Source organism: Nycticebus coucang, chromosome 16 (genome assembly GCF_027406575.1).
Source record: "Nycticebus coucang isolate mNycCou1 chromosome 16, mNycCou1.pri, whole genome shotgun sequence".
Taxonomy (NCBI): Eukaryota; Metazoa; Chordata; class Mammalia; order Primates; family Lorisidae; genus Nycticebus; species Nycticebus coucang.
Genome location: NC_069795.1, coordinates 89,654,642 through 89,662,993, shown reverse-complemented (window position 1 = coordinate 89,662,993; position 8,352 = coordinate 89,654,642). Strand labels below are relative to the sequence as shown.

The following is an 8,352-nucleotide window of genomic DNA, read 5'->3' as shown; positions in this document are numbered from 1 at the left end:
AGTATGCTTGATATAATTTAGGGTAGGGCCTCCGGAAGTGAGAGAGCCTGAGCCTCATAAAGGCCTTACAATGTCCCTGATCATGTTTGTGTGACTGTATATTTTTATGAAAATCAATTTATAATTCAGATTGTATACCAGAGATGTGTGATTCTATCTTCATAAAAATTAATGGTTTTCTGAAGGGTAATACTTCTCTCAGGGGTGTTATGGAAATTTGCATGTCTTGTTCTTTTTGGTCATGATGAATAGGATCTACTGCTGGCATTTAGTGGAGCCGAATTTCTCCCATGTCCCTCTGGACTTTTAAATCTAATGACTAACCTATTTATGACGATCTGATTCTAAGATCAAACTGAACCTAGAATTATATAGCTGAAAAATCTGCTTCTAATTGAGCTTAGAACTAATTCCATTTTACAAATGAACACAGTTTTTGTTTTTGTTTTTGCAAAGGTTTATTAACTGCCCAGTTTCCTAGGAGGCAACAACTGCATATATCAAGGAAAGATTGCACTGTTTTATTTGAAACTTTACCAACAGTCCACCAGTCTGAAAAGCCACTGATAGCAATCCTGCTTATATTACTGCAGTCACCACATCCATCTGCAGTGTAACTGTCATCTCTTGATGTTTACATTTACATATGAATATACTGAGTTAGCCTCTATGACTAAGGTCAAATATAGAGGAAAAAGGTGAGCAACATCAGTTGAATGTTGAAAATTTCATTTTATATTTTCCCACATGTGAATAGCTATCAACATGTCTACTCTGCACTTCTTATTTTTTTTTAAGTGGAAGGTGTATAATTTACTCTTATTTGAATGCAGTAGAAGAAAACACAGAGGGTTGTATATTCATACATATATATTCACACAATAAACACACATAATTTCTTATATAATACTTGAATGTTCCAAACTTTAGAGATTAAATACATGTACACATAGACGTTTATCTTCTAAAGTCTTATTTTGATGCAGATAATTTTATTCTTGACTGGCAAGTAAGGACATTGTAAATATCCTTAAACAAGGATAAGAAAGGGAATCTGATGATATAACATTACTTTCATTAATTGTCTTCAACCATATTTTTATTTTACAGATTTGGCCTCTCAGTGATTTTGGATTTCTACGTGACAGCCCTAATGGACACAGATTTTCTGATGATTAGCAAAAATTTATTCTTTTGACTTGATTATTGTCCCCTGTTCAGGTGAATTTATTACTGCCATTGAAACCATGTACTTACCAATAAACTTATGCTATTCATTTTTACTTATATGTAGTTGTTAATAAGCAACACACTCTGCAAGCTATTAGTTCAAGACCCTGGGGGTGGGGTTATCTGGATGACTACTTCACTTTTGATTTTTTTGGTTTTAGAGATATCATGAATTTACAAGTCAGAGTAGTAACTATTCTTAATTATCAACCTAATCCAACAGTTAGAGTAAAAAGCTGCTAAGTAACATGCTTAGCCCATTCATTTGAAGTAAAAATGTTTCAGTGATCCCATTAAGGATCCTTTAAAGTTCATTAAATGAGTTGTGACTTATTCTGTATGCAGAATACTGAATACATAGAAAAATAAATCTTTAAGGAATATGCCACTTAAAGTCTGCTATAGTCAATAATATACTATACAAGCAGATTTTATCATACTGTATACCACTTATTCATCAGTGTAGGCATTAATACTGTATCTTAACAAAAGTAATATACCAATTTCAATTTTTTTAAATAAAAATCTTCTATCTCATATCTCATCTTCTATACATTTAAAGTTGGAAATGAGTGTCATAAACTTTGAAAATACAGGGCTAAGACTGGAATCAAGTCTGACTCAAAAGCTATCTTTCTTCTATTTAGTTGACTTTGAAAAAAACCTCATCAATATCCACGAACCTTCTTCATTATGGACGAACTGGCCTTATATTAGTCACAAAAGTTTCTAATTTAATTCTATTGACCCTTGAATTTGAGATAGGTATGCAATAGACTTATAACTTTAGCATCTAAAAACAATTATCTGTTAGATCAGAAAATAGCTGTCAAGAAATACTGCTACCCACTGAAAGAGAAGACATGCTCATAATAAGAAAATAAAACTTATTTTGTATCAAGGAGTAAATGAAATAATAAAGTTCTCAGATGGAAATTTTCACTAAATACAATTAATAATTTAAATCCTTTCTGTGGCAACCTGTAAATATAAGTTATAAATACATTAACTCTCTATTAATCTAAAGTGGTCTGCCTGACAATCTTATATTTTCTTTGCAAATAATCAGGCTGACCAAAAAGACCATTTGGTCAGACCAATCAGGCTGACCATTTTCTTGAATGCAAAGTCCAGTGGCCTCTAAATACAAAGTTAGACGATTCCAAGTAGTGAATAATTTTAATTATAATGAAGGACTTCTATAATTAGTGAACATGTATCACAAGAAATCAAGTTAATTTCTTCTGCTTCATCCTTGAAAACACTGTATTTTCCACCACATCGGCAACTCAGAGAAAAAGTGATCATCTTCATTCCAAGACATTTCTTCAAGATATATTTGAGCATCTACTGGTCTCATATTTCTTAGATCATCTTCACACCGCTGCAGGTCATATTCCTTTTTTCATCTCTTCATTCCCTAGAATTTTCCATGCCTGATCAATTTCAACGAACTTCTGTATACATTTTTCTGCTGTTCCTGCTGGTACATCTGTACTTTGTTTATCTGGATGATACATTAAAATGAGTTTTCGATACTTCTGTTTTAGCTCTGACACATTTGCAGATGGATCTGCCCCCAGAATGCTGTACCAATCCTTTTTTGGTGTCTGCTCAACTGCCATGATCCATTGAACAAGAAGTGGGCCTTCTCAGATCAGCAAACTTTACACATCCAGCAGTGCCACTCCTGTCCCATGGTCGGCCAGAACCTCTGCACTGCTTTTTAAGTACACAGTGACAGGCTGGCACAGTGGCTCATGCCTGTAATCCTAGCACTCTGGGAGGCTGAGGCAGGTGTATTGCCTGAGCTCACAGGAAACCAGCCTGAGCAAGTGAGAGACCTGTCTCTAAAAAATATCTGGGCATTGTGGTTTGTGTCGGTAGTCCCAGCTACTCAGGAGGCTGAGACAAGAGAATTGCTTGAGCCCAAGAGTTTGAGGTTGCTGTGAACTATGATGCCATGGCACTCTACCCTGGGCAATGGAAACTATGTCTCAATAAATAAATAAATAAATAAATAAATAAATAGAGCCCATAGTGTAAATTTGTTTTCAAAATTACTGAAATTGTATACAAAGATGTTGACAGTGTTTAAAACCCTTAAAATTTATGTCATAGAAAAAAATTCCCTTTCTAATGTCATTTTTTTGTATGTGCTACAGATTGAGCCTCAACAATAATTTTTTGGCAACGTGGGTTTGTAGACCATTAAAAAAATTAGCATTAGATGCTTAGCACAATGTGAAGACAAACATTTTGTGAAAATTGTATATTATTTTGAAAGGATGTGGTTTTGAAGATTTTCAGTGTTAGATTGATAGAGTCCCAAGTGGTCCACCTCTGAAGGCCTAACCTTTCTACTACCTATCTATTGTAGTCTCCTATTTTACCCTACTTTCTTCCAATTTAACCTTTATTACTCATCACCAAATGAAATGAAATAACTTTAGGGCACAATAAAATAAGCAGGGCCCAAAACTCAATCATGTAAAATGTATGGTTGCATTATTTCAATTTTAATAAAAAAAACAAAACATTTTTTAGGAGGTCTATACTCTCAATAAAAGTTTCAAAGGTAAAAGTATTGAAGCATAACTTATAGAACTACCTATATATCCAACTGAGCAAGTCCCAATTCAGTTACTTTCAAACCTGTCCTCCCTGTCCCCCAATATCCCTCAGTCTTAGACCTGCACTGTCCATTACCTGCAATGGCAGGGCCTGGGGTTCTCCTGCAGACACAATCACATACATTCAATCAGCACTTTCCATGCAATCAAGGAGACCGGTCCATGGAGGCACTCACCCTCTCTCTCCATCTGTGTTTTAGTGTGTGTGCATGCAGACCAAAATGATGATGATGGCCAGCTTTCTGTGCACCATAAGCCATGCACGTCACAAGCATTGTCTCTAATCTCAGCACCGTCCTGTTGAGTGAGTGTTATCATCCCTTTAGCCTGTTTTAGTTTGCCACTCAGGGTTGAAAACTGAGGCTGGGCAGGGCTTGGGGTGAACCCCTTTTATAAAATAAAATAAAATATGGTCTTCCAGGTCTTTTTAAGTAGCAGAATGCAAACTTTGAATAAACATTGGGGTTATAAAACAGAAGATATGATTTCTGAGGTATTGCATCATTAGTTTGTTCTGTGTCACACAGAGGCAATTTTTTCAATGTTACTCTCTTAAAGACAATTCTGAGAAAATTTGTCTTACTTTTCCTCTTTGAAAGCCTCTAATTTTCTTAGCACATTATTCCTGTTTCAATTAAAGTGATTCCTTCTTTCTGTTATATATAAATAATCCTGGTGTGTTATTCTGCATGGTAACATTAATTTTAATTTCTATGTTAACTAGGACCCCCCTTCATTCATTCTTTTATATTTTTGTAAGAAATTGCTTCCAAATAGTCTTAATTTTTTTTTTTTTTTTTGGCCGGTGGCTGAACCCGCCACCTCCGGCATATGGGACCGGCGCCCTACTCCTTGAGCCACAGGCGCCGCCAATAGTCTTAATTTTAAATGGAAACAAACTCATGCAACCATCTGACTGTATTATGTATTCTAGTAAAATTGTGCTGGATCATTTACACATGGAGGTACATATTATTTTATTACTGATCATTTTATTTCTCCTTTTAGTACAGTTAGGATGTGGGAAAAGTAGTCCCTGACACCTAGGATCTGGTCTGGTACCCACAGATAGGCTGTGGTGTTCTCCTGTTGGGCATAAACAAATCCACAGAACAATGGTATCAGATAAGGCCACTCTGTGATGGGAATGGCTCTACACAAACCCCAAAAGACTTCATAATCATGTCTGCACATAGACAAAACATGGACATTCTCCAAGCCACAGAGATGACCAGATCTACCTCCTCCACCCCCTGCTCCTGGCTAATATGAGTGACTGCTGATTTTTTACAATTATAGATTTAACCTGGCTCTAGTCCTCCCTCCTTCTAGATAAAATTAATTAAAATACTCAACCGTAGAACTACTTCCACTTCTTGACAGTATCCAAAGTACAGCGCTGTTTCTACAATTCTTCCTAAAAACCTACATCCTGCAATAAATCCTTCCTTTTTTTTCTTTTTCTTTTTTCTTTTTTTATTAAATCATAGCTGTGTACATGAATGCGATCATGGGGCACCATACACTGGTTTTATATATTGTTTGACATATTTTCTTTTTTTTTTTTTTTTTGGTTTTTGGCCGGGGTAGGTTTGAACCTGCCACCTCCAGCATATGGGACCAGCGCCCTACTCCTTGAACCACAGGTGCTGCCCTGTTTAACATATTTTCATCACACTGGTTAACATAGCATTCTTGGCATTTTCTTAGTTATTGGGTTAAGACATTTATATTCTACATTTAGTAAGTTTCACATGTACCCTTGTAAGATGCGCTGTAGGTGTAATCCCACCAATCACCCTCCCTCCGCCCTTCCTCCCCGGTCCCTCCCCGCCCTCTCCCCCTTCCCCATATTCTTAGGTTCAGACATATGAAAAAATGCTCATCATCCTTAATCATCGGAGAAATGCAAATCAAAACTACTTTGAGATATCATCTAACTCCAATAAGATTAGCCCATATCACAAAATCCCAAGACCGGAAATGTTGGTGTGGATGTGGAGAAAAGGGAACACTTCTACACTGCTGGTGGGAATGCAAATTAATACATTCCTTTTGGAAAGATGTTTGGAGAACACTTAGAGATCTAAAAATAAACCTGCCATTCAATCCTATAATTCCTCTACCAGGTATATACCCAGAAGACCAAAAATCACATTATAACAAAGATATTTGTACCAGAATGTTTATTGCAGCCCAATTCATAATAAGTCCTTTCTAATATCCTCTTTCCCAGATGCCTGGCATTTCCTCATTGGTGTACATTCTCCCCCCTTGCAAGGAGCAGTAAACTTAACTTGTTCAACTATAGGTGTGTTCCTGAGGGTCCTTGGCTGGGATGAATTTGAAAGAATCTCTGAAAAGCAAAAAATAGCCTCTGCCTATTATTCAGAGAGAACTCTGTAAAGCAGAGAGCAAACTGAGGGACAAAACAAAGCAGAGGGCCAGAGAAGATTAATGAACTTATTCAAAGGCAGATGGAACAATGGGGCAGAGGGATGCCTGTGAAAGCACATGTAGTGAGAATAAGATGGACTCAGGTGGGCTAAAGCAGCCATGACACAGCTGGTCTGTTGGGGTCTGGTTGGTTAGGTCCTGCCTGACCTTCACCCCCTATCTGAGAGGTTCCGCCCTGAAAAGGAGAGGTTATTCTAAGACATGAACGAAAAGAAGTCAAGTCTAGATTCTGGGTGGGCAACATGGTCTTTATTCACTTGAGTGTGAGTTTGAAAAAGAAGTCAGCAGGAGAGTGAAGGCAGGGGGGAATATAAGAGTTGGGTGGGGGGAATATAAGAGTTGGGGGTATCTACCATTTTATTCTTTGAAGTTCCATTTCAAGATAGTAAATGGGCTTTACAAAGCCATTAGCTATTTAAAAAGGGGGCGGTATTGGGCTTCATAAGATCACTCACAATTTTTTTTTTTTTGATCAGGCCAGGAGTGATGGCTCATGCCTGTAATCCTAGCACTCTGGGAGGGGGAGACAGGTGGATTGCTTGAGCTCAGGAGTTGGGAGACCAGCCTGAGCAAGAGCCAGACCTGTCTCTCCTGGAAATAGAAAAAGTAGCGGGCATTGTCGTGGGGGCCTATAGTCCTGGCTACTCAAGAGGCTGGCTATGCAGGAGGATCGCTGGATCCCAAGAGTCTGAGGTTGCCCAGGGAGACAAACTGAGACTGCTTCAAAACAAACAAACAAACAACCTGCCTAAAGGTAAATCAGGGTGGGTCGCATTGTTGGCTCATAAATTCTGCACCTGAATGCAGGCTTTGCTTGAGAATGCCTCTTAAATGATTGGTTAGTATCAAATCACCACACTCCGCCTCCCCCCGCCCCCATATCGTCCTCTAAACACATAACAAACCATTCTCCTTGGCAGCTCAAGAAAAAGCTTAGGTAAGGGGCTGCCCCAAGTCTATCTTGTCCTCCAGTGCTCGGGTTTTGATCCCTGTGTCATACTGACGACTAATGTCTAGGCTTTAAATCTTGTTCCCACTCAGGACAGTCACATATCCCTATCATTTGCTTTTCAGATGTGAGCTTTGACAGGATTTTTTTGTTGTTGTTGTTAAGCAGGCTGGGGTGAGCTTTGGCCCCTCCGCCCTTGGTGTTCAGGGGCAGCGCTCTAACCACTGACCTACGGCGCCCAGCCCGACAGGAATGTTAAACGAATTGTCATCAGTGTTTTTATGACCTGGTGGAAGGAAACTGCCTTTCTGACTTTTCAAAAACTATCCGCTGAAAAGGGAGGGAAAGGCACTTAGGAAATTCGGAGAAGCCTCAATGATTAAGATAAAGATGCTTTATATATAAAAGACTTTATGTAGGCGCGGGTTCCGCCTGCATTGCTCTTCAAGTCTCTACCCTCTGTGTATCCGAGTGCTGTTTATTTCGTTCAACCACTGCCCTACCGCGGGTGCGTGGGGGGCGGGGAGGGGCGAGATCTTTGTTTTGTTTGCTGTCGCCTCGCATCAGCGTAAATGGCTTTAAAGTATTTATTGTACGCACAGTCACCAACCTTCCAATGATTCATCCACCTTTCCTATTCCTTCCCCGAGGTACCGGTTGTAAGAACCTCCCAGCACCGAGGATCGGTCGACACTGGCCGCCGCCCGGGCGCAGGAAGGAGCCGCAGCAGCGCTAGGGCAGTACCCTGGGCCCCCCACACTTTCAGGGGGGACCTGCCACATTGTCGAGGCGCAGCATCCTCCTCATGTGGCCTGTGGCGGTTCAGGGCCCTGAGCGCAGCAGCAGCAGAGCACCAGCGGGTGCACCGCGTCTTCAGCGTCCTCTCCCAGGCCTCGAGGCCCGGCGTGCAGGACCTCAGTGCGGGACGCAAGGTGACCACTGGGGCTGCTCCCCCCGCCTCAGAGCCCCTCTCCAGGACGGAGGTGGGCTTACGTCGGGTCTCACACCTCCGCCGCAAAGGAGATGAGAAGGACGTGGGCAGAGGTGCCCCGCCCCCGGCCATTCCCAGGCCAGAACCTCTTT

At 40.1% G+C, this 8,352-nt stretch overlaps 1 pseudogene; it reads right to left on the bottom strand.

The window, feature by feature from the left end:
• Window positions 1–2,384: 2,384 nt before the first annotated feature.
• Window positions 2,385–2,929, bottom strand: LOC128567939 (dnaJ homolog subfamily C member 24-like; annotated as a pseudogene).
• Between the last annotated feature and the right edge of the window lie 5,423 nt (window positions 2,930–8,352).